This window comes from Magnolia sinica, chromosome 11, assembly GCF_029962835.1.
Source record: "Magnolia sinica isolate HGM2019 chromosome 11, MsV1, whole genome shotgun sequence".
Classification (NCBI taxonomy): Eukaryota; Viridiplantae; Streptophyta; class Magnoliopsida; order Magnoliales; family Magnoliaceae; genus Magnolia; species Magnolia sinica.
The window spans coordinates 57,516,726-57,540,626 of NC_080583.1; positions in this window are offsets into that span (position 1 = coordinate 57,516,726).

The window sequence follows — 23,901 nt, forward strand, 5'->3', positions numbered from 1 at the left end:
AGAGATTTTTCTGGCAAAATTTCAATGAAACCAAAACACAAAAATTTACAACAATGTAAAATACATGGATATTCTCTTTTTGATGAAGCCCAGAAGAACCAAATCAGAATAGAATTTCAACGTAAAAGTTCAATGTCCAAACTCACTTATGAAATAATTTTAAGTTCTAAATTGATTTTAGATTTAAAGTACCTTGGGCTCGCTTGGTTTGATTTTGATTCCAAGAAATGGGAATACTTCAATCTCTCTTTCAAATAAAATTGGAATGCAAAAATTCAAAATCAAATGCAAAGAAAGCTAATAAAGGAGAATATTAAATGAGCACAATATAGCTTAAAAAGATCACTAACTTATCTCTCAGAGAGGCGTATTGATTTAACTTGAATTCAATGAAAAACTCTGAAATTTGTGCTCTATTTATAAGTGAAGAAATCGCGTTCATGACTAGTCCTGAGGACACCATGACTGGTCATAGGACCAACAGTTTTTTAAAATTTTGAGCACGATAAGAGAAAGTCGTTTCACGACTGGTCGTAGGCCCTGCATGACCAGTTGAGGGACCTCCACGACTGGTCGTGACCTGTCGACGACTGGTCGTGTGGAATCAAATTTAGTTACTGGACTTTGAGTCAAGGCTGCAGGACTGGTCGAGAACGAGTCGAGCACTGTTCACATGACCAGTCGAGCAGTCTCCATGACTGGTCGATGCTTAACAAAAAATTTAAAAAATTTGTAACAAACTTAGGACTGGTCGAGAAATTTCTTGGAATGGTCGAGCCAGTGGTAGGACTAGTCGAACAGAGTCCAAGACTAGTCGAGAAACATTCTATTCACTTATAAAATGATCTAATTGAATTATGTATTCAAAATGACCTATCCTATGGTCAATCTAGGGTCATTCATACCTTATACATGATGTATGAACATTGAAACTTCTTTTTCTTCAGTTGATAGTCGTTCTTTGAAGTTCGCGAAGCTTGAGATCTTGTCAAAGGATGAAGCTTGAAATTGAGTCTCTTGAAGCTTGAAATTAACTAACGTTGAAGCTTGAACTTGAGTATTAAAATCTAGGAACGTTGTCTTGACTTATACGAAGCTTTGAATATCTTGAACTCTTGAAGCTTAAAAGCTTGAATTCCCAATTGATGTTGTACATGAACATGAACCGCCATTGGGGGTCATCCGAGCCGTGATCCCGTACGCAGGAATATGCAGCTCAGGATTTACAAGGGAGTTTCTGCATCGCATGATAAGATGAAGATGATGGTCATCACCGTTAAGGTCCCAGATGAGGGCGATTCGGCTCGGCCGCTCGGATATGTGGCCACAACCCAATAATTCATAGGAGGTCGAAGATATATTAAAAGAAGAACCAACCATAGCCTACAGAGTACCCAGCTCGGGAAGATCGTCGTCAGAGTGGCCATAGGCATAATTCCCAAAGTCATCTCAAATGGTCGACCTTGGCCATCAACTTCTTATGTTTTTAGGGCTCGACCACTTGATCTTATCAACAACGAAGATCTCGCGAAATGGTTGCGAAACAGTTGCTAAACACACACTTATAATTTAGGGAGAGTTTCTATCCACGTAATCAACTCTTAACCTATAAATATAAGACCCATCTACAGTGAAAGGTACGCACCAATAAACCATCAACTCTCCTGGACCCAAGTCGCTTGATCCTAACTTAGGCATCGGAGGGTCCCCCTATTACAGCCAGTGTCTCCTTTGTCGTCTTTGTGTGCAAATACCCGGAAGTCCAAAAAGGGTTAATCAGATTTCATCATCAACAGATAATATGAAAGATAATGTTTGGCTTGATTGGGTTGGTACGAGACCCTTTTTCCTTCCGAATTCCTTTATTATTTATAACCTTAATCAGGCTATTTGGATCCTTCCCACTTTCTGATGGTTACTATAACCGTTCACCACTAATTGGCTTCCTTTGTTTCTTCTTATGTCATCTGTCTAGTAATTGCTTCTTCATTAGTTGATCAAACAATGACACCGCATTATTTGATACAATTCAGCTACTATTATTAAGAAATCTCCTCTGTACATATCTGTAGATCTTCGAATGCACCACATGGATTCATATAGATCACACATAACTCCCCTTGATCGGCTCTCAAAGGGAATGACCGTAATGGGGATGAACATTAACCCCACCAGGGCTACACGGGATGTATAAGTTTTATCCATGCTATTCATCCATTTTGACAGATCATTTTAAGGCCATGAGCCCAAAAAGAAGCAGATTAAAGGTTAAAGTGGACCACACCATAGGAAGTCGTGGCAATTGAATACCTACCGTTGACAACTTTCTAAGGCCCACCATTATGTTTATTTGCCATCCAATCTGTTCATAAGGTCACATGGACCAGTATGAAGGGAAAACATCAATATCAGCTTGATCCCCAAGCAGTTTTCACTGGTAAGCTTTCAATCGCCCGTGGTGTGCTTATTGGAGCCCACAATCTGCATCCTTTTTCCGTATCATTCCCTTAAATGATCTTTCAAAATGGATGAACGGCTTCGATAAAACATGTACATCTAGTTGGGGCACACATGGCCCCTGATTGGACTGTCCGTCTCTAGCTAGGTCCTAATGGGGTAGTACCCAATCCACGCCCCAGATGAGCTGCTTGATGTCTTTTTGAACCCAGATCATTGGCCCATCTAAAATTTAGGTTGGCCAGTAGGCAGCCGTTGAGATGGGAAGCCCACCATCGGTTCTGTGGCCCCGTAGTGGTGTTGTATGCCAATCTGATCATCTCATTTGAATCCCCTTCATAAGATGAAGGGTCTCCGTGAAACATGATGGATGATGTGGATCTAACACGTATGAAGTTGTAGACTGACAAGAATTATGCACGCCACCACTGTATATCTATGGAAGCGTGTTACCCTGATACGATGGCGGCTACCAAAAGGAAGTTGGCGTAGGATGACAATATGTGGGATGCATCTAGTGACACTTAATCCGTCCATCAGAGCTAATAAAAAAAGTGAGGAGATCCAAATCTCAAGTGGGCCACATGTCAGGAAACAGTGGTGATGGAGGAAGCGGATTGGCTGGTGTACCTAGCATTGTACACGAGTCAATCAGAGTCGAACTGGGCTCAACCTGGCCCAACCCAGTCACCAGCCACACCCAGCCCGAACCCGGCCTAGCCCGGTCACCGGGCCAACATCTTCAGCCTGAATTCAGCCCAGTCAGTAATCGGGCGAGTTCGGGCCAATTTCGGGCCCACTCCATCTACAAAGGGACGGACGACATTTTCACTGCTCTGTCTCAAATGATTAGGATAAAGATTTAGGATATATATATATATAGGGAAAAGGTACTATGCGCTTGACCTCACGATAAGCTCCCGTGAGGTCGAGCTGTGTGGGCCCCACCGTGATGCCTGTTGACCATCAACATCGTGCATTTGATGGGTCCCCTTTAAATTATGGGATATCCCAAAAGTCAGCCGTATACAGAACTCAAGTGGGCCATACCATCTAAAATCATGTGAAGACACCGTTAACGCATATAAAAGCACTTGGTGGGGCCCACCTGAAATTTGCATGCGTCTGAAACTTGGTCTGAACCCTCATCCAAGTGGGACACACATAATGGATGGGCTGGATTTGCAAACCACATCTCGGTGGGTCCAAAAAATGATTATGAATGTTTTAATGGTGCACGACCCCTCTCCACTTCTGTATGTGGTGTGGCCCCTACAAGTCATGGATTGACTTGATTTTTGAGACCTAGGCCCACAATGGAATGGTGCATCTGATGATGGGGTAGATGTTCGAAATGCATCACGGTGGGTCCCACACAGCTCGAACTCATGGGACGGACTCGTGAAGTCGAGCGCATAGTACCTTTTCCCATACACACACACACACACACACACACACACACACACACGGCTGAATCGGGCCGAGTAGGGTTTCGGACCGAGTCAGGCTGAACCGGGACATGTTTGAATTCGGCCCAAACTCAGTTTCGGGCTGAAGAAAATGACCCGTCCCGGCCGGAACTCAGTTCCGGGTCGGGCTTAGTCGAGTGAGTTAACCAAGCTAGCCTGGTTTCTGTACAGCCCTAGGTGTACCACACACCCACTATATAGCAGGTGTATTAACATCTCTATGGGTCTATCATGAGGTATGTATTATATCCAAACCGTTCATCCATTTGGCGAGCTCATATTAAGGATTGAGCCAAAAAATAAGACGGATCTAAAGATCAGTTAAACCACACTGCAAAAGGCAGCGAGGGATCGAACGTCTACCATTGAAACTCTTTCGGGAGTCACAGAAGGTTTGGATCAATATGAAAGTTGTTTTTCTTCTTCATCCATTTATTTTTGACCTTATTAACAGATTGGATGGAAAATAAACGTTATGATGGGCTGAATGAATTTTTTAATGGTGAAAATTATTATCCTAGCTGCTATTTTTGGTGTGGTCCATTTGGGCTTTGGATATGATTCATTTTTTGTATAACGCTTTAAAATGATCTCGAAAAATGGATAAACGGCGTGGATATAATAAATACATCATCGTGAGGCCATGTAACTTTGATCTCCTTTGAACCGTTCGTACAACTCGGAGGTCGAGGAGCGTCGAATCTTGTCTTCGCACGACACGTATCTACAGCAGCCATATAGCTTGGTGTGTGGACACCAGCCAATCTGCATCCGGTGATGGAAACACTCAAATTTGATGCCTTCAGGACGCCACGTGAGTTCTTGCAAGGCTAATATTGAGCTTTATCAATTTATACCACTGGGAATAACCCTATGAATGCTTACAAACAAATGGAGGGCCCAGAAATGTTTTAACAGTGTTTCCATCTCTATTGATCGTTTCATGTTGTATAGTAACTTAATTTTGGATTTGCCTCTGTTTTTTTTCTTCTCTTTTTTTTTTCCTAATCTGATAGGCGGGAAGGGATTAGATGCCATACGGATATTCTGATGCCAAGCCATCTTCCACAGGAACTTTTCATTCTCGGGGTATAAAAAATTCGCGTTCGGTTCCCCATTTTCACCGTAGGGTAAAATAAGGCTATTCTAATCCGTTCATCTGACGAAATTATTAGGGTGCATGACGTCCAGACCGTCTGGAACTTAAGTGAGCCTACGTAAAATTAAAATTAGAGGATCAATGGCAAACACTAAATGCTTCACCGGATAAACGGTCTGGATGTCATGCACCCTAAGTTGTTCCCCGTGGCAGGTCGCTACCTGACTGCTATATAGCTGGTGTATTTACGTGTGAAGCCGAGCCCTAAGCTCCTTGAGCTCCCGAGTTGTACGAACGATTCAAAGGAGATCAAAGTTACATGGTCCCCTTAATGATGTATTTATTATATGCACACCGTCCATCCACTTTTAGAGATTATGGTACTTTTTTAAAAGTAAGTTATCAATCCTCATCACTTTACTTCATGCAGTGCGATCAACTGAAGCCTTCAATTTATTTGAGGCGAAAAATGAAAGTAGATTGGCAGGTGTACCACAGACCAGTTATATAGCTAGTGTAGGTATAGCTAGTGTACGTACGTGCGAAGACGAGCGCTAAGCTCCTCAACCTCCTGAGTTGTATGAATGATTTAAAGAAAATCAAAGTTACATGGTCTCCTCAATGATGTATTTATTATATCCAAACCATTCATTCATTTTTAGAGATCATTGTACTTTTTCAAAAGTAAGTTTTCAATTCTCATCTCTTTACTTTCTACAGTGCAGCTGTCACGCCACAAACTCGGAAAACGGGCTCATAAAATTTTCGATCACCAAATCCGGCGCCGACAGCCTCCGTAGTGCCCCATTCTCGGCTCCCGACACTCATATGTCAGATTCCAATCCGAGGATCCTATAAGGAGGATTTTCAGTATGATTTTATTTTTTTTTTGTAATGAAGCATAACCAAGTCACAAAACAACATCACCACATATCTACTATATCAAAAACTTCAAGTACAATGTGGAAAAGGAAATACAAAGTGATCAAAAGGCTCCAAAATAATTTGACGTGCACTCCTGCCTCAGCGCTGCTGCGATCCAATGTCACCTGCACGGAACGGTTGTGCATAAGCTTACAAAAGCTTAGAGGGTGGTGTAAGTGTGTGTGCAAGGTAAGTGCCAAGTATGCAGTATCAGAGTAATGCAAAAATATGTTGGTAAGTCCATGAATACTATCAGTCATACCAAGACTATGCGATGTAAGGCATGAATGCTATCGACCATACCAAGGCCATGCGATGCGAGGCCTACGTAGCCGAATGTCATATGCGAGATACAATGCAAGCATGCCAGTCCTCATCAAGTACATATATCAGTACAGTTCCCCTCTGGGATATCACCGGGGTCTAGTACACTCCACACTGACTACCGCCTCCCTAGCCGCACAGCCCAGTGAGTGGAAGAGACCACACTATCCGCCTGACCAGTAGTCTGCCAATACCTACCCGGCTCCTCGATAGCGGACTCATTTATGAACTGGTTAAACTCAGCCTAGCTTACAACCCCTCACTTGGGCGGATAAGGCTACACCTCCTTCCAACCGACTACGACACAGTAGGAGACACGACCTATTGGTATTCAGCACTCGGGCGCTCATGTCTCCACTCAGTCTAGACGTTGGAGTATCTCCTAGTACCAAAAAGGTTTTGAAATTTTCACCCAAGGACATCCTATGTGCCCATAGTGCTATAGCCAATATTTTCAGTATCCAATCCAACCATCCACGATGTGCCTATGGAGGCCACGGCCCTAATGCTATTAGGGCGTACAATGATCATGCCACAAATATGCGAGATGCATGAGTCACACCGTCTAGTCATGCAGCAATCCTGTGCGTACTACGTACTTATGTGGGTAACTCCTATCAGTGAGTCTCATAAATAGTCTGCCCAATGGCATATACTATGATCAGTCACTACTCATATCAAGCATACATATGATGCGTATGGGCATGAGTCATGGAATTATAATAAGCATGTTATAAGGTGATGAACTATCCTCACAACGAAGATGAGCCTAGATGACTTACACACAATAAGCATGGGCCTATTACTGAGACCTAGGGAGAGTTATAATACGGACATTTAACCAACATTATTCTTATAATGTGGACGTCAAACCATCATTGCTCCCAAGGCATGGCCCGCCATAAACATCATTACATAAACCATGGTAGAATCATACATTGCAATAGGCCTTATGTACATCCCATTGGGCCTCAACCCATAAGCCTTAAATACATCAAATGGGCCGTATCACATGGGCCTCATATATATCATGGTGGGCCTCGACAACGGGCCTTATACACATCAAGGTGGGCCTCAACAACAGGCCTCATATATCACATCGGGCCTTATCAAATGGGCCAAGTCAAATGGGCCAATTTAAATAGGCCGAACCCAACTCATCTATTTTTAGAGATCAATATAGAGTATTGTATAAAAATGAATCATATCAAAAGATCAACTGGACCATACCATATCTAACAGTGGTGATAATAATTTTCACGGTTAAATTCTAGTGGGCCCCATCATAGGGTTTATTTCCCATCAAGCATATTACCTAGATTTGGAGGGAAAAACAATATCATATAGGTCCAAACTTGGTAGCCCAATGGATTTAATGGTGGACGTTCAAACCCATAGTTTTCAGTAATGTGGTCCACCTGATAACTGGATCTGCCTCATTTTTCTTTTAATCTCAATCCTTAAAACAACCTCCTAAAATGGTTGGGCGGTATGGATACAACACATTCATCATGGTGGGTCCCATCGTCAAAGGTCTGGACGGTATGGATAAGACCCACATGCAACATGTAGCGGGGGCACATGGATGGACGGATGGAGTGGATGGACGTACATCACGGTGGGGCCTGCGGCTGGGACCCGCCGTCCCTGCCCTCTTTCCACAGCAGCACAGGACGCTGCTGCTATGTCCTCTGGATGACAGCAGCAGCGCCTGCTGCATGTTTGTTTTTTTTCTTCAGTTTTTCCAAGGTGGGGTCCACATCAGGTGGATCCACTCCACCCATTGGATTATGTGGCTCAAGACAGTCTAAATGAGCCAAATATTCAGCATGTTTTGGCGTGTAGAGAAATTAAAGTGGCTCCTAATCGATTTTAATAGTAAAAATCACTATTTTCTATGGTATGGCCCGCCAGATAATCGGATTGGCTTCATTCTTCGACTAAACGCCTAAAATGGGCTGAGAAATAGGATGGACGGCGTAGATTATATTCATACATCAAGGTGGGGCCTGGGTGAGCGACCCACCTAAAACTTTTGAATCAAGTTAATATTTTTGTTTTCTTCTTCTTCTTTTTTTTAAAACACCCAGCGTCCAGGAGGTTAAGATGGCATGGGTGAAAACACATCTCACGGTGGGTCCCACCGTCCCAGATGGACGGTGTGGACACCACACGTGCCTCACATGGGTCCCACTTCTGATGGACGGTGTGGGTATCATGATGTAGCCCCACAGTAGGGTGGGTCTCATACACATACCTCATGATACAAACCCATAGAACTTGCTGTTGTTAATACAATAGATGAGTACATGATGGACGGTTGCATCAAGGTGGGTCCACCTAGGTGGGCCACACGGCCACATTATCATTAAAAAATGAGAGAGAGAGAGAGAAACAAGTGTGATGGAGGGCTCCGCCACTATGAGCCCTCCCTTTCCATGCATTCAATCATACATCAAGTGGGTCTCAATACATGTGGGCCCACTAAATCAAAAATCAATGGTGGAGATTCCTTCTCCATCAAAATGGAAGGTCTAGATGACCTCTTTCAAATTTAGAAAAGTAAACATCATGATAGGGTCCATGGAGAATGGCCCCATCATGGAATGATCATGTGAATAATAGTGGGCCATCGGCTACATCTAGGGTCCAAAGTGAGATCCATACCATCAATCGAAGGCCCCACTTGGCCCACTATCAAAACAGGAAATCTAGGCCTATAAAAAACCCACCGTTCAATCTTCTTGGTCCGATGGAACACCAAACTCCTTGTGTCTCACTTTGACGGAAGATAATGATGATTGAAAGGCTAGGATGATGGATCTTAGTATAGGAAGTGGACCACACACAACACATTTTCTCTCTTGGAAGTGCTTGGACGTGCACCTCTTAGTTGCTTGGAAAATGTGAAGCGAGAGAGAGAGAGAGGGTGCTTGTAAGAGAGAGGTGATGGGTGTGAGTGATGGAGTGATGGGGAGTGAGTGATGGGTGATGGGTATGTACTTGACATGTATGGGTGTGAAAGAGAGAGAGTTGACTATGGGGTTGTTCTTGTACTTGACATGAGATGATTGATGTGCACTTGATTGATAAGACATGTTGTAGAGATCCTCTTGGGATTGCAAACGTGAGGCGTTTTCTCCAACTGAACGCGAGCTCACATCTCCTGGCCAAGGTATCGGATTGGTATGAAAAATGCGGCGTTGGAAACGCGGCGACGGAGCGGTCGCAATGGTAAAAGTCTCGGATTGAGCCGACTCAGATCTACGGGATACGACTTAGGGTCATCCGCAAACATCGATTATAAGTCGCGGATTGTCGAAATTCGACAGGAAGGATCGCAGGAGTCTACGGAACGATACGGACTAGGATATAGGCCTTACAGCTCTCCCCACCTAATAAAAATTTCATCCTTGAAATTTACACTACCATCGCAACTAAACATAACTCATAAGGGAATAGAAAACATAACATCATATATAATCAAAACACAATACAACGTACAATCAAACATCGAAAAGATGGGGATAGCGCTCTCGAATCTCAGCCTCGCGCTCCCAAGACGCCTTATCCACACTATGATGGCCCCACTACACCTTCACCAAGGGAATGACCTTGGTCCGGAGGACCTGTTCCTTCCGATCGAGGATACAAACTGTCTGCTCAATGTAAGAAGCGTCCTCACTAACCTCCAATGGCTGCCAATCAATAACTAGAATGTTGTCTGACCCACACTTCCTCAGCATAGAGACATGAAAAATGTTGTGGATACCAGACAACTGAGATGGCAAGCAAGCCGATAGGCCACGATGCCCCGTGATCTCGAAAGGTCCTATAAATCTTAGGGCAAGCTTGCCCTTCGCTCCAAAATGAACCACACCCTTCATGGGTGAGACCGTGAGATACACATGGTCCCCAACGGTAAACTCCAAGGGACAACATCGACGATCAGTAAAATTCTTCTGCCGGCTCTGAGTTATACGCATCCTCTGCCTGATGATGTTAATAACCTCTGATGTTTACTGCACAGGCTTAGGACCTAGGAGACGCCGCTCTTTAACCTCGGTCCAACAACTCAGAGATCTACATGGTCTGCCATATAATGCCTCAAAAGGAGTCATGCCAATGGTCCCCTGACAGCTTTTATTGTACGCGAACTCAGCCAATCGCAGGTGCTCATCCCAACTACCCGAGAAATCAATCACGCAAGCCCGTAACATATCATCAAGGATCTGGTTAACCTCTCGGCCTACCCATCGGTCTGCGGATGATACATGATGTTGAACTACAAAACAGACCCCATTGTCGTCTAGAAGCTCCTCCAAAATTAAGACGTGAACCTCGGGTCTCGGTCAGAAACGATCGAAACTGGAACGTCATGCAGTCTCACAATCTCCTTAATGAATAACCTCGCAAGCCGGTCCAAAGTACAGGTCACATGAATCACAAGAAAATGCGCTGACTTCGTAAGACGATTCACGACAACCCAGATGGCGTCATGACCGCGTTGAGTCCTTGGCAAACCCATGATAAAATCAGTGGATACGTGCTCCCACTTTCACAACAGAACGCTCAGCGGCTGTAAGGGACCCGGGGGTCTCTGATGATCGGCCTTGACACGCTGACACGTGTCACACTCGGCCACAAAACTAGCTATTTGGCGCTTCATCCCTGCTCAAAAATATTGACGCCTCATATCTCGATACATCTTCGTCGACCTAAGGTGGATAGAGAACCGCGATCAATGTGCCTCGGTCATAAGATCTCTGCGCAACTCAGGAATATCCAGGACACATAATCAGCCTCTGAAGTGAAGTCCACCATCAGAACCAATCTGCTAATCTGACTGACTCTCAGATGCTGCATCTGCCCGATAACTCTGTACTGACTCATCTGCCTGCTGAGCCTCGATCACCCTTACGATAAGAGAAGGTTAAATCGACAGGCTCAATAATTGCACAATAGAATACTGCAAGCCGATTTTGAAGTCAAATGCTGACACATCCTCAAGCATCTTTCACTCCTGAATCATCATGTGCACTACCAGGCCTCGTGGCTAACGGCTGAGGGCATTCACCACCACATTCGCCTTGCCCGGGTGGTACTGAAGATCAAAATTATAATCCTTTAGGAGCTCCATCCAACGCCTCTGCCTCATGTTCAGCTCGGATTGAGAGAACAAATACTTCAAGCTCTTGTGGTCGAAAAAGAGCTCGAACCTCAACCCATGGAGATAGTGCCTTCACACTTTCAGTGCGAAGACAATTATTGCCAACTCCAAATGATGCGTGGGGTAGTTCAGATCATGCACCTTGAGCTGGCAAGACGCATAAGCCACCGGCTTCCCGTGCTGCATTAGGATAGCACCCAAGCTAACTCGCGAGGCATCGGTAAATACAACAAATCCATCACTCCCAGAGGGAAGAGTGAGGACAAGAGTGGAGTGAGGTGGTCCTTCAGCTCCACAAATGCCTGCTCATAACCGTCGCTCCAAACGAACTCGGAGCCCTTCCGGGTCAACCTGGTCAATGGGGCTGCAATACGAGAGAATCTCTCAATGAAACATCGGTAATAGCCCGCTAAACCAAGGAAACTGCGGATCTCAGACGCGTTGGTGGGCTGGACCCACTAATGCACGACATCAATCTTCAAGAGGTCCATTGTGATGCCCTGCTTCATTACCACATGACCGAGGAACTTCACCTCCTCCCGTCAGAACTCGCACTTCTTCAGCTTTGCGTAAAGCTGGTGTACACGGAGGGTCTGCAAGGTAATCTCCAGATGCCGCTCATGCTCCTCACGGGTTCGAATATATCAGAATGTCATCGATGAACACCACAACAAACTTGTCGAGATACGGAAGGACGACCTCGTTCACCAACTGCATAAATATTGCGGGCGCATTAGTTAGTCCGAAGGACATGACCTGGAACTCAAAATGACCATAGCGCGTCCTGAATGCTGTCTTTGGGATATCCTCATCTCAGACCTGAACCTGATGATAACTGGACCGTAAGTCTATCTTCGAAAAGAACTGCGCCTCCTGCAGCTGATCAAACAAATCATCATCCTCAGGAACGGTTACTTGTTCTTGATCGTGACTTTGTTGAGCTCGCGGTAATCTACGTAAAGCCTTAACAAGCCATCCTTCTTCTTCACGAAGAGTACCAACACTCCCCACGGTGAACTCCTCTGACGGATAAAGCCTAGCTCGCATAACTCATCCAACTGCTTCTGCAGTTCTCACAACTCCAATGGTGTCATACAATACGAGGCCTTCGAAATAGGCGTGGTACCAGGTATGAGATCAACCTGGAACTCATGTGCCGACGAGGTGGCAACCACGAAATCTCCTAGAACACATCGAGAAAGCCATAAACGACCGGTAGCTGGTCGATACTCAAAGCAACTGACTCCTCAACAGCACACTACAACAGTTAGGAAAGATGCTCTCCTCTGGGCTCAACAACAAACTGGAACTCTGGCACGTCGGGTATACAGAACATGACTGTCCTCGCGGAGCAGTCCAACATGGCGTGGTACTCAGTGAGCCAATCTATGCCCAAGATGACATCAAACTCGAACATCGGCAATATGAACAAATCAACAGGCAAAAAGATATCCCTAATCAGAACGGGGCAAGACGAACAAAATCGGTCTATCACTACAGTCTTCCCCAAAGGCGTCGAGACCGACAAACCCTCACGAGCAGACTCCAATGGTAAACCGGTCGATCGGCAGAAGTCATCAGCCACAAAGGAATGCGATGCACAGAATCAAACAATACACGTGCAATGCATGCAGATATAGGGAGAGTACCCTCGACGACCCCTCCTGATGACTGAGGGTCCTACTGGGCGGCATAAAATCTGCCTTAGGCCTGCTGGGGAGGTGCATGTCCCCTCTGAGGTCTCTTCTATTGTTGCTGCCACTGTGGCGACCTGATTTGCTGCCTCTTCTGCTAATAGGGAGGTCCAGGAGGCTGATGCTGTGGTCGCTGCTGCTGCTGTGAGGGTTATCGCGGAGGCTGATATGGTGCCCTCGACTACTGCTGCTGTGGATGGGGACACTCGTGCCTATGATGTCATGTCCTATCGCATCCAAAGCAGGTACCTGGGAACAATCCCGGAGGTGGTGCTGGGGGTGCAACCAGTGCTTGAAATGCTGGGTGGGTCGTGCGTCACCGCTGTGGACGATGGTGCTGCTGTTGGGAGCTACCGGAGGGCACCTTCCTCTTTTGGTCTCCTCTCTGGTCACGGGCCCTCTGCACAATCTGCTTAAACGTTCAAAGTATGTGTCCGACCACACGGCTCATGAGGGTAGGACGCAAGCTGTCCTCAAAACGGCAGGCCTTATGCCCCTCATCATCAATAAAGTAAAGTCCTCCTAGGTCCACTCGAAATCGGCTGTTGTCGCTCGAGTAACTGATGCCCAGTAGTGCTAAGCCTCGCCCTAGAGAAGAAATATGGCTAACGGGACCCGTTGTTGGGTCGTACATCTCATAGCATCAAAAATCTTCTCCAACTCAGAGCATCATATCTCTGCTGCAGTAAGGTCTAGCACGCCCTGGAAGCGCGGGGGATCGTGCCGTCGGAAGTCTTTGAGAAGGGCACTCACATGCTCCTGCTCCGCCTAGACTAGCATAACAACGGACCGCCCGCCCTGCCCCTGAAGGATAGCGGTCATCGTCTGCAGCATCTGTTGAAGCTGCTCTACAGTCACGGGTACTGTTGGGGCTGCACTAGGCTCACATGTAGGAGCGAGAGTCCCTCGGGTCGCTCTTCTAGGCGGCATGTCCTACAGAGAGGAACAAAGGCCTATCATCCTTAAGAATTCCCAAAGGCATAAACGTTAAGGGTCTATGTCAGAAAATCGCTAAGTTATTCGGACTCGGGACCTATTTATTCTAAGTTCATAGTAGATATGTGATGTGATCCTCAAGTATTCCCAAGTCATGCTCTGATACCAACTTTTTTCACGCCCCAAACTTGGAAAACATGCTCACAAAATTCCTAATCGCCAAATCCGGCACCGACAGCCTCTGTAATGCCCCATTCTCGGATCCCGGCACTCATATGCCAGATTCCAATCCTGGGATCCTGCAAGGAGGATTTTCAGTATGAATTTTTCTTTTGTAATGGAGCATAACCACAAGCATAATCAAGTCACAAAACAACATCACCACATATCCACTATATCAAAAACTTTAAGTACAATGTGGAAAGGAAAATACAAGGTGATCATAAGGCTCCAAAATAATCTGATGCGCGCTCCTGCCTCATTGCTATTGCGATCTAATGTCACCTGCACGCAACAGTCGTGCATAAGTTTAGAAAAGTTTAGAGGGTGGTGTAAGTGTGTGCGCAAGGCAAGTGCCAAGTATGCAGTATTAGAGTAATACGAAAATATATTAGTAAGTCCATGAATACTATCAGTCGTACCATGGCTATGCGATGCAAGGCATAAATGCTATCGGTAATACCAAGGCCATGCGATGCGAGGCCTACGTAGCCGAATGTCATATGCAAGATACAATACAAGCATGTCAATCCTCAATAAGTACATATATCCATACAGTTCCCTTCTGGGATATCACCGGGGTCTAGTACACTTCACACTGACTACAACCTCCCTAGCTGCATTGCCGAGCGAGTGGAAGAGACCACACTATCTGCTTAACTAGTAGTCTGCCAATACCTACCCGGCTCATTGATAGCGGACTCATTTGTGAGCTGGTCAAACTCAGCCTAGCTTAGAACCCCCTCACTCGGGCGGATTAAGGCCACACCCTCTTCCAACCGACCATGACACAGTGGGAGACGCGACCTACTGGTATTCGGCACTCGGGCGCTCGTGTATCCACTCGGTCTAGACATTAAAGCATCTCTTAGTACTAAAAAGGTTCTAGGATTTTCACCCAAGGACATCCTATGTGCCCATTGTGCTAGAGCCAATGTTTTCGGTATCTAATCCAGCCATCCATGATGTGCCTGTGGATATCACAGCCCAGATGTCGCTAGGGCATACAATGATCATGCCACACATATTTAAGATGCATGAGTCACATCGTCCAGTCATGCAGCAATCCTGTGCGTATCGCGCACTCATGGGGTAACTCCTATCAGTGAGTCCCATAAATAGTCTGCCCAATGGTATATGCTATGATCAGTCACTACTCATATCAAGCATACATATAATGCGTATGGGCATGAGTCATGGAATTATACTCAGCATGTTATAAGGTAATGAACTATCCTCACAACGAAGATAGGCCTAGATGGCCTACACACAACAAGTATGGGCCTATCAATGGGCCCTAGGGAGAGTTATAATGTGGACATTTAACCAACATTATTCTTACAATGTGGACGTTAAACCATCATTGCTCCCAAGGCATGGCCTGCCATAAACATCATTACATAAACCATGGTGGAATCACACATTGCAATAGGCCTTATGTACATCCCATTGGGCCTCAACCCATGGGCCTTAAATTCATCAAATGGGTCGTGTCACATGGGCCTCATATATATCAAGGCGGGCCTCGACAACGGGCCTTATACACATTAAGGTGAGCCTCAACAACAGGCCTCATATATCACATTGGGCCTTATCAAATTGGCCAAATCAATAGGCTGAATCAAATGGGCCAAGTCGAATGGGCCAATTCAAATTGGCCGAACCTAACTCATTTATTTTTAGAGATCAATATAGAGTATTATATAAAAATGAATCATATCAAAAGATCAACTGGACCATACCATATCTAACAGTGGTGATAATGATTTCCACAGTTAAATTCTAGTGGGCCCCATCATAGGGTTTATTTCCAATCTAGCATATTCATAAGGTCACAAAGACCTAGATTTAGAGGGAAAAACAAATATCATATAGGTCCAAACTTGGTAGCCCAAGAGATTTAATGGTGGACGTTCAAACCCACTGTTTTCAGTAATGTGGTCCACCTGATAACTGGATCTGCCTCATTTTTCTTTTAATCTCAAGCCTTAAAACAACCTCCCAAAATGGGTGGGCAGTATGGATACAACACATACATCATGGTGGGTCCCACCGTCCAAGGTCTGGACGGTGTGGATAAGACCCACATGTAACATGTAGGGGGGCACACGGATGGAGTGGATGGACGGATTGAGTGGATGGACGTACATCACAATGGGACCTGTAGCTGGGACCCACCGTCCCTGCCCTTTTTCCACAGCAACATAGGAGGCTGCTGTAGCGTCCTCTAGACAACAGCAACAGCGCCTGCTGCATGTTTGTTTTCTTTTTTCTTTTTTTGTTTTTCTTTGGTTTTTCCTAGGTGGGGCTCGCATCTGGTGGATCCACTCCACCCATTGGATTCTATGGCTCAAGACAGTCCAAATGAGCTTAATATTCAGCATGCTTTGGCGTGTAGAGAAATTAAAGTGGCCCCTAATCAATTTTAACAGTAAAAATCACTATTTTATATGGTATAGCCCGCCAGATAATCGGATTGGCTTCATTCTTCGGCTCAACGCCTAAAATGGGCTGAGAAATAGGATAGACAGCATGGATTATATTCATACATTAAGGTGGGGGCTGCATGAACGGCCCACCCAAAACTTTTGAATCAAGCTAATATTTCTATTTTCTTCTTCTTCTCTTTTTAAAACACCCAACGTCCAGGAGGTTAGGACGGCATGGGTGAAAACACATCTCACAGTGGGTCCCACCGTCCCAAATGGATGGTGTGAACACCACACGTGCCTCACATGGGTCCCACTTCTGATGGATGGTGTGGGTATAGAACTCTTACATCATGGTGTAGCCCCACAGTGGGGTGGGACTGTAAGTGCTATAGTTTTTATCCCTGTCTGTTGTCAAATTTGTGATGACAAAATCACTGTTATGTTATATATAACTTGCTTAAGTGAAGCTCTCTCAAAGATCAACATTCATGAACAAGCTAAGCTCACATCAAGCAAAGCTCACAAGTACAAGGATCAATCTTGAATGAAAGAACTGCTCACAAGACAAGACTCAAGCTGCATGACTTCAAGAAGAGTTCAAGGCAGTTTCAAGCTGCAAGACTTCAAGAAGAGTTCAAGGCAGTTTGTACACTTTCAAGATTGAGCTACATCAAGGTTTGATCTACATCAAGATTACAAGGCTCATACTTCAAGGTCACTTGTTCCTAATGTTTCAATGTCCATACTTCATGATTGAGGTTTGATTGACCATAGGTTGACCTTAGAAGTAGGTCATTTCGGATACATAAACCAAATGTTTATTTTTCATGTGATTGGTCTGTTCTTCGACTAGTCCTAGGTCTTCTTCGACTAGTCCTAGACTTGCTTCGACCAGTCTAAGATATTCCTCGACCAGTCGTGAGTTTGTTACATATTCCAGATAAAATCTGTTAGCCTTCGACTAGTCCAGGAATCTGTTCGACCAGTCGTAGGAACAGTGTCGACTGATCTTCGACCAGTCATAAAACCTTCGACTCGAAGTCCAGCGATGGTTTATAGGACCTATGACCAGTCGAAGGAAACCTACGACCAGTCGTAGAACGGTCAAAGTATATCCCGCCGGTTTTTTCAAACATCTGTTATGGCTTCGACTAGTCGAAGAGCACTCTAGACCAGTCGAAGACCCGATCTTCTCACTTATAAATAGTGCACGAATCTCAGAAGAAATCATCGAATTAATTATAGTATTCAAGCCAATCTTCGTCGAACTTCTGAGAGATAATTCTGTGCTCCATCTAAGCTAAGTGTGCTTATTTAATATTCTTCTTTTCTTAGCTTTATTTAATTGATTTTGTTTCTGCTATTCCAATCTGATTTGATAAGAGGAATTGTTATTCCCTTTCTTTGGAATCAAAATCAATTAAGGCAAGCCCTATTTGGTTTAATTTAAAATCTATTAGAACTAGAACCATTGTAATCGAGTACTGGACATTGAACTTGGACATTCAATCATCTACTTTGATTTGGTTCTACCGGGCTGCTACAACGAAGAAGATATTCAGGTATTTTACATATTGTAAATTTCTTTCTATTATTTTGGTTTATTTCAAGATTTGCTAGAAAAATCTTGTTATTTTGGTTATCTGAGGAAAGCCAGGAAAACTCAGAAGTGGGGTTTTTTAAATTGTGTAAGCCCACATACAAAGACACAATTGTAAGGGTTTTGGGTGAACCTGGGAAAACCTATTTTTAGTGAACGCTAATATCCCCTGTGTGAGGATATTAGGAGTGGAGTAGCTTTCTGTGTGGCTATTGTTTAACAGTTGGTGGACACACAGGCGAACCACTATAAACCCTTGTGTTGTGGTTGATTATTTTATACTTCTTATTTTTAATTATTCTTTTGTGGGTTGTATGTATGGTGGTGAATGTTGTAATCATTTAATTCAAGCTTTGTGAGAATGTTATAATAGTTTAGAATTTATTTTCAGCTATTCCTTTATCAGCTTGAATTTCAATTTCATTTGAAAGTTGTTCCAGCAAGGTTGCCCTGCCATTTTTATGGTGTATGGCTGTCCCTAGAACAATACATTTTTTATTACAAGTTATTTCAATTCAGTTTATATTTATTTTTGTATTCCTCTTCGATTTGAGACTTGATACAAAGATCTTTCTAGAAATAAGGTTGTCCTACCATAAACTCTGTTTTTGGTGTAAGGTTGTCCTTAGAACAACGTTTGTATCAACCTCTCAAGATCTGAATTTTGAGGTCATTTTAATTTACTGCATTGTTATTCACTTTGGCTACCATATTCTTTATTATTCCGTTGTTATAAGTTTTTATTTGGCATTGTCCTATTCACCCCCCCTCCAGGACATATAGCTTGGCCTTTTCAAGTGGTATCAAAGCTTAATAGCTCTTTTTTTTATTCTTGGATTTAATTCCTGAGCTAACGATTTAAGCTATTTAAGATGTCAAATTTTGATAGCCTTTCAGTCACTAGGCCTCCACCCTTTGATGGCTCCAATTATGCCTATTGGAAAGCCAAAATGAGGATCTTCCTCAAATCAATGGATGAAAATGTGTGGCAAGCCACAGTGACTGAATGGAATCCTCCTATCATGGAAGTTACTGGGGTTGACGGTTCAAAATCAATGAAAGTCACACCATATTACCAATGGACCACTCTTCAGAAAAGTGAGAGTAGTACAAATGCTAAAGCACTAAATGCAATTACTTGCGCACTATCACCGGATGAGTTCAAAAGAATCATTTCCTATGATACTGCAAAGCAAGCTTGGGATATATTAGAAATGACACACGAGGGTACTACAATTGTCAAAAAATCTAAAGTCCAACTCCTCACAACCAGATTTGAAGAAATTCATATGGAGGAAAATGAAATGTTTATGGACTTTTACACTAGATTGAATGACATTGTAAACTCAATGTGGGGTCTTGGCGACAAAATCCCAGAAAGTAAAGTGTGTGCAAAAATATTACGCTCACTTCCTGAACGGTTCAATTCTAAAGTAACTGCGATCCAGGAACTTCGTGATACGGATAATATGAGGGTAGAAGAACTAGTTGGTTCACTACAAACCTACGAGTTAAACTTTAAAGCTCCTAAAGGAAAATCTATCGCACTAAAATCTTCTAAATGTAATTCAGAAGAAAATTCTGATTCAGAAGATGATATGGCTCTTTTAGCTAAAAAAATTTTACAAGATTTTCAAAAGCAAGAAAAGGGTTGATTTCCAAAAATCAAATGACAAAAAGAAGTTTAGACCCAAATCTCGAAAATCTTTGAAAGATAGTCAATGTTACAACTGTCTAGAATATGGGCACTTAGCAAATAGATGTCCTAAAAGGGACAAACCCAAGAAGAAGGGTATGTTGGCTACATGGGATGAATCATCTGATTCTGAAGGTTCTTCTGAATCAGAAGATTCTGAAACTGAGTCGAGCAATGAGGTTAAAGCTCTTATGACTCTATCCAAATTCACATTTTCAGATAATGACTCTACAAGTGAAGAAAATCTGAATAGTGAATGTGAAAATGAAGATGATCTTCAAGACGCTTACAATGCCCTATATAAGGAAAGTTGTAAAATTGCTGTCAAACTTAAAATTCAAAAAGAAAAGTTTTTTAAACTCAAAAATTGTTTTGAATCACTTGTCTTAGAAAAATCACAAATTTCAGATTGTTTTGAAAAATTAAAATGCGATTTGGAATTCAAAAACTCACTAATTGTTGATTTAAAATCTGAAATTGAGAATCTTAAAACTGAAGTATCTTCTCTTCTGAGTCTAAAGGACACATGGAAATATGCCCAAGGTGATCCAAAGTTAGAGAAACTTTTATACGGATCTAGAAAATGTGGCGATCGATCCGGGTTGGGCTATGATAAAAATTTACCTCCTAAACAAAAGTATACTCCTCCTATGTTTGTTAAAGGAGAGTCCTCAAACTCAAAAGGGAAAAGTACTTATCAAGATTTTTCTAGAAATTCAAAAACTTTTCAAAAACCTAGAAGCAGCCATGTCAACTTTAATCAGAAACGAAATCCTCTAGCTGAAAAGATAGTTAATTTACTCAAGGAGCTCTTAAAATCTAACTCTATAGGTCATTCCTACAAATGTACACAAAAGAAGACCAACTATGTTCCTAAACCCAAAACAGTTATGAAATGGGTTCCTAAAGTCACCTGCTTGGTTGCTCACACTGCTTTCAAAGCAACAAGTCATTCAAAGTGGTACCTAGACAGTGGATGCTCCAGGCATATGACAGGTGACAAAGCTTTATTCACCGATCTGAAAGATATGATTGATGGCTCAGTCACATTTGGTGATGGTAGCAACTGCAAGATTATAGGCCAAGGTACGGTTCAACTTTTTAATCTTCCTGTGTTTAAAAATGTTTTATACGTTGAAGGCCTAAAGCACAACTTGCTTAGTATATCACAAATATGTGATAATAACCATAATGTTCGGTTTTCTAATCAAAGCTGTGAAATACTAAACAATAAGGGTTTTGTAATATTAACTGGACATAGAACGTCTGAAAATTGCTATATTATTAGTGAATCCAGCTCATCTAATCAAACATGTTACATGGTCCATACAGATGAGACTGATTTATGGCACAAACGTCTTGGACATGTACATTATCAAAATTTATATCGATTGAGCAAACGAGAACTTGTAAGAGGTTTACCCAAACTTCAGAAATTAGATAAAATATGTGGTGAGTACCAGATAGGCAAACAAACAAAGAACTTACACAAAAAGGTGAATTCAAATACCACATCTAGACCACTCGAACTTCTCCACATGGATCTGATAGGACCTACCAGAACGGAAAGTCGTGGTGGTAAAAAGTATATCCTGGTAATAGTTGATGACTTTACCAGATATACGTGGGTAGTCTTCTTAAGGGATAAATCTGAAACCCTTGAAGAAGTAAGAAAAGTTCTCAAAAGGATTCAAACTAAAAAATCTTCTCAAATCAGTAAAATTCGTAGTGATCATGGATCTGAATTTGAGAATAGCAATTTTGAGAAGTTCTGTACCGACCAAGGTATATTACATGAATTCTCTGCTCCCAAAACTCCACAACAAAATGGAATTGTTGAAAGAAAGAATAGGGTGCTTCAAGAAATGGCTAATGTCATGTTGAATAGCATGAAGCTCTCTAAAAATCTTTGGGCTGAAGCAGTCAACACAGCTTGCTATATTATTAACCGAGTCTACACTAGAAAAGATAATAATAAAACGGCTTACGAATTGTGGTTCAATAAAAAGCCTACTGTTAAATACTTTCGAGTTTTTGGCAGTAAATGCTATATTTTACGTGATCGTGAAAATTTGGGAAAGTTCGATACGAAGAGTGATGAAGGTATTTTTCTAGGATATTCTTTAAATAGTCGAGCTTATAGGGTCCTGAACAAAAGGACTGGTGTGATTCAAGAATCTATTAATATTGTCATTGATGATCACTTAAACACACCAATTTCTAATTCAGATAATGATGAAGTACTAATCATTGATAAACCCAATACTTCATCGAATCAGATTGATTCTGAGTTGAGGACTGTTAAAGATCATCCAACCACTCAAATTCTTGGAAACCCTCTCACCGGTGTTCGCACCCGTAGACAACTTGAAGATATATGTAATTATGTATGTTTTACATCCCAAATTGAACCATCTAATGTAAAAGAAGCTCTTGCTGATGAGAACTGGATTGTTGCGATGTAAGATGAACTCAACCAATTCATAAGAAATGATGTTTGGTATCTCGTACCAAGACCTAAAGATAAACACATCATTGGAACAAAATGGATATTCAAAAATAAGTCTGACGAATGTGGAAATATAATTAGAAACAAGGCTAGACTAGTGGTACAAGGTTATACTCAAATTGAAGGAATTGATTTCGATGAAACCTTTGCACCAGTAGCACGTCTTGAATCTATTAGACTATTTATATCCATTGCATGTTTTAGAAAGATAAAGATCTATCAGATGGATGTGAAAAGTGCTTTTCTAAATGGCGATTTACATGAAGAAGTTTATGTTGAACAGCCAATGAGATTTGAAGATTCCAAAAATACTGATCATGTATATCGGCTTAAAAAGGCACTTTATGGTTTAAAACAAGCACCTAGGGCATGGTATGAGAAACTAACAAAATTTCTTTTAAGTCATGATTTTCAAATGGGATCTGTTGATAAAACTCTGTTTGTTAAGAAACATAATGATCATATCTTAATGGTGCAGATTTATGTTGATGATATCATTTATGGATCAACTTGTACTGACTTGACTACTGAGTTTGCAGATTTGATGAAATCACAGTTCAAAATGAGCATGGTTGGGGAATTGACTTATTTCCTTGGATTGCAAGTAAAGCAACAATCTGAAGGAATATTCATTTCTCAATCTAAGTATGCTTTGAATCTAATCAAGAGATTTGGATTTGAGAATGGCAAAAATTTCGATACTCCTATGAGTACTACCCTGGAACTATCAAAGGACTCTAATGGTAAAAATGTTGACTCAAAACTTTATCGGAGTATGATTGGTAGTTTATTATATTTAAGTGTAGACCCGATATTTCTCTAAGTGTTGGTATTTGCGCAAGATATCAATCGATCCAAAAGAATCTCACTTGATTCTTTGTCAAGCGAATTATTAGATATGTCACAAATCGTAAATCTTGGTCTCTGGTATCCTTATGAAACCAATGTCCAATTAGTTGGTACCTCGGATCGATCGGCTGGTAATCTAGATGATAGAAAATCAACCGGTGTGGTTGTTTTTCATTGGAAATTGTCTAGTTTCTGGTTTAGTAAGAAACAAAATTCTATATCACTTTCAACAATTGAAGCTGATACATCGCATTTGGTAATGCATGTACCCAACTTGTTTGGATGCAACGAATGCTAAGTGATTATGGAATTAAACAGATTTTATGTTATTACATTGTGATAATTCCAGTGCGATAAATATTTCAAAAATCCTATTCAGCATTCTCGTACTAAGCATATTGACATTAGATTTCATTATATAAGGGAATTAGTAGAAGAAAAAGTTATATCTCTAGAATATATTCCTACTGAAGATCAACGTGCTGATATTTTCACAAAACCTCTTGATAAAAGTAGGTTCAAA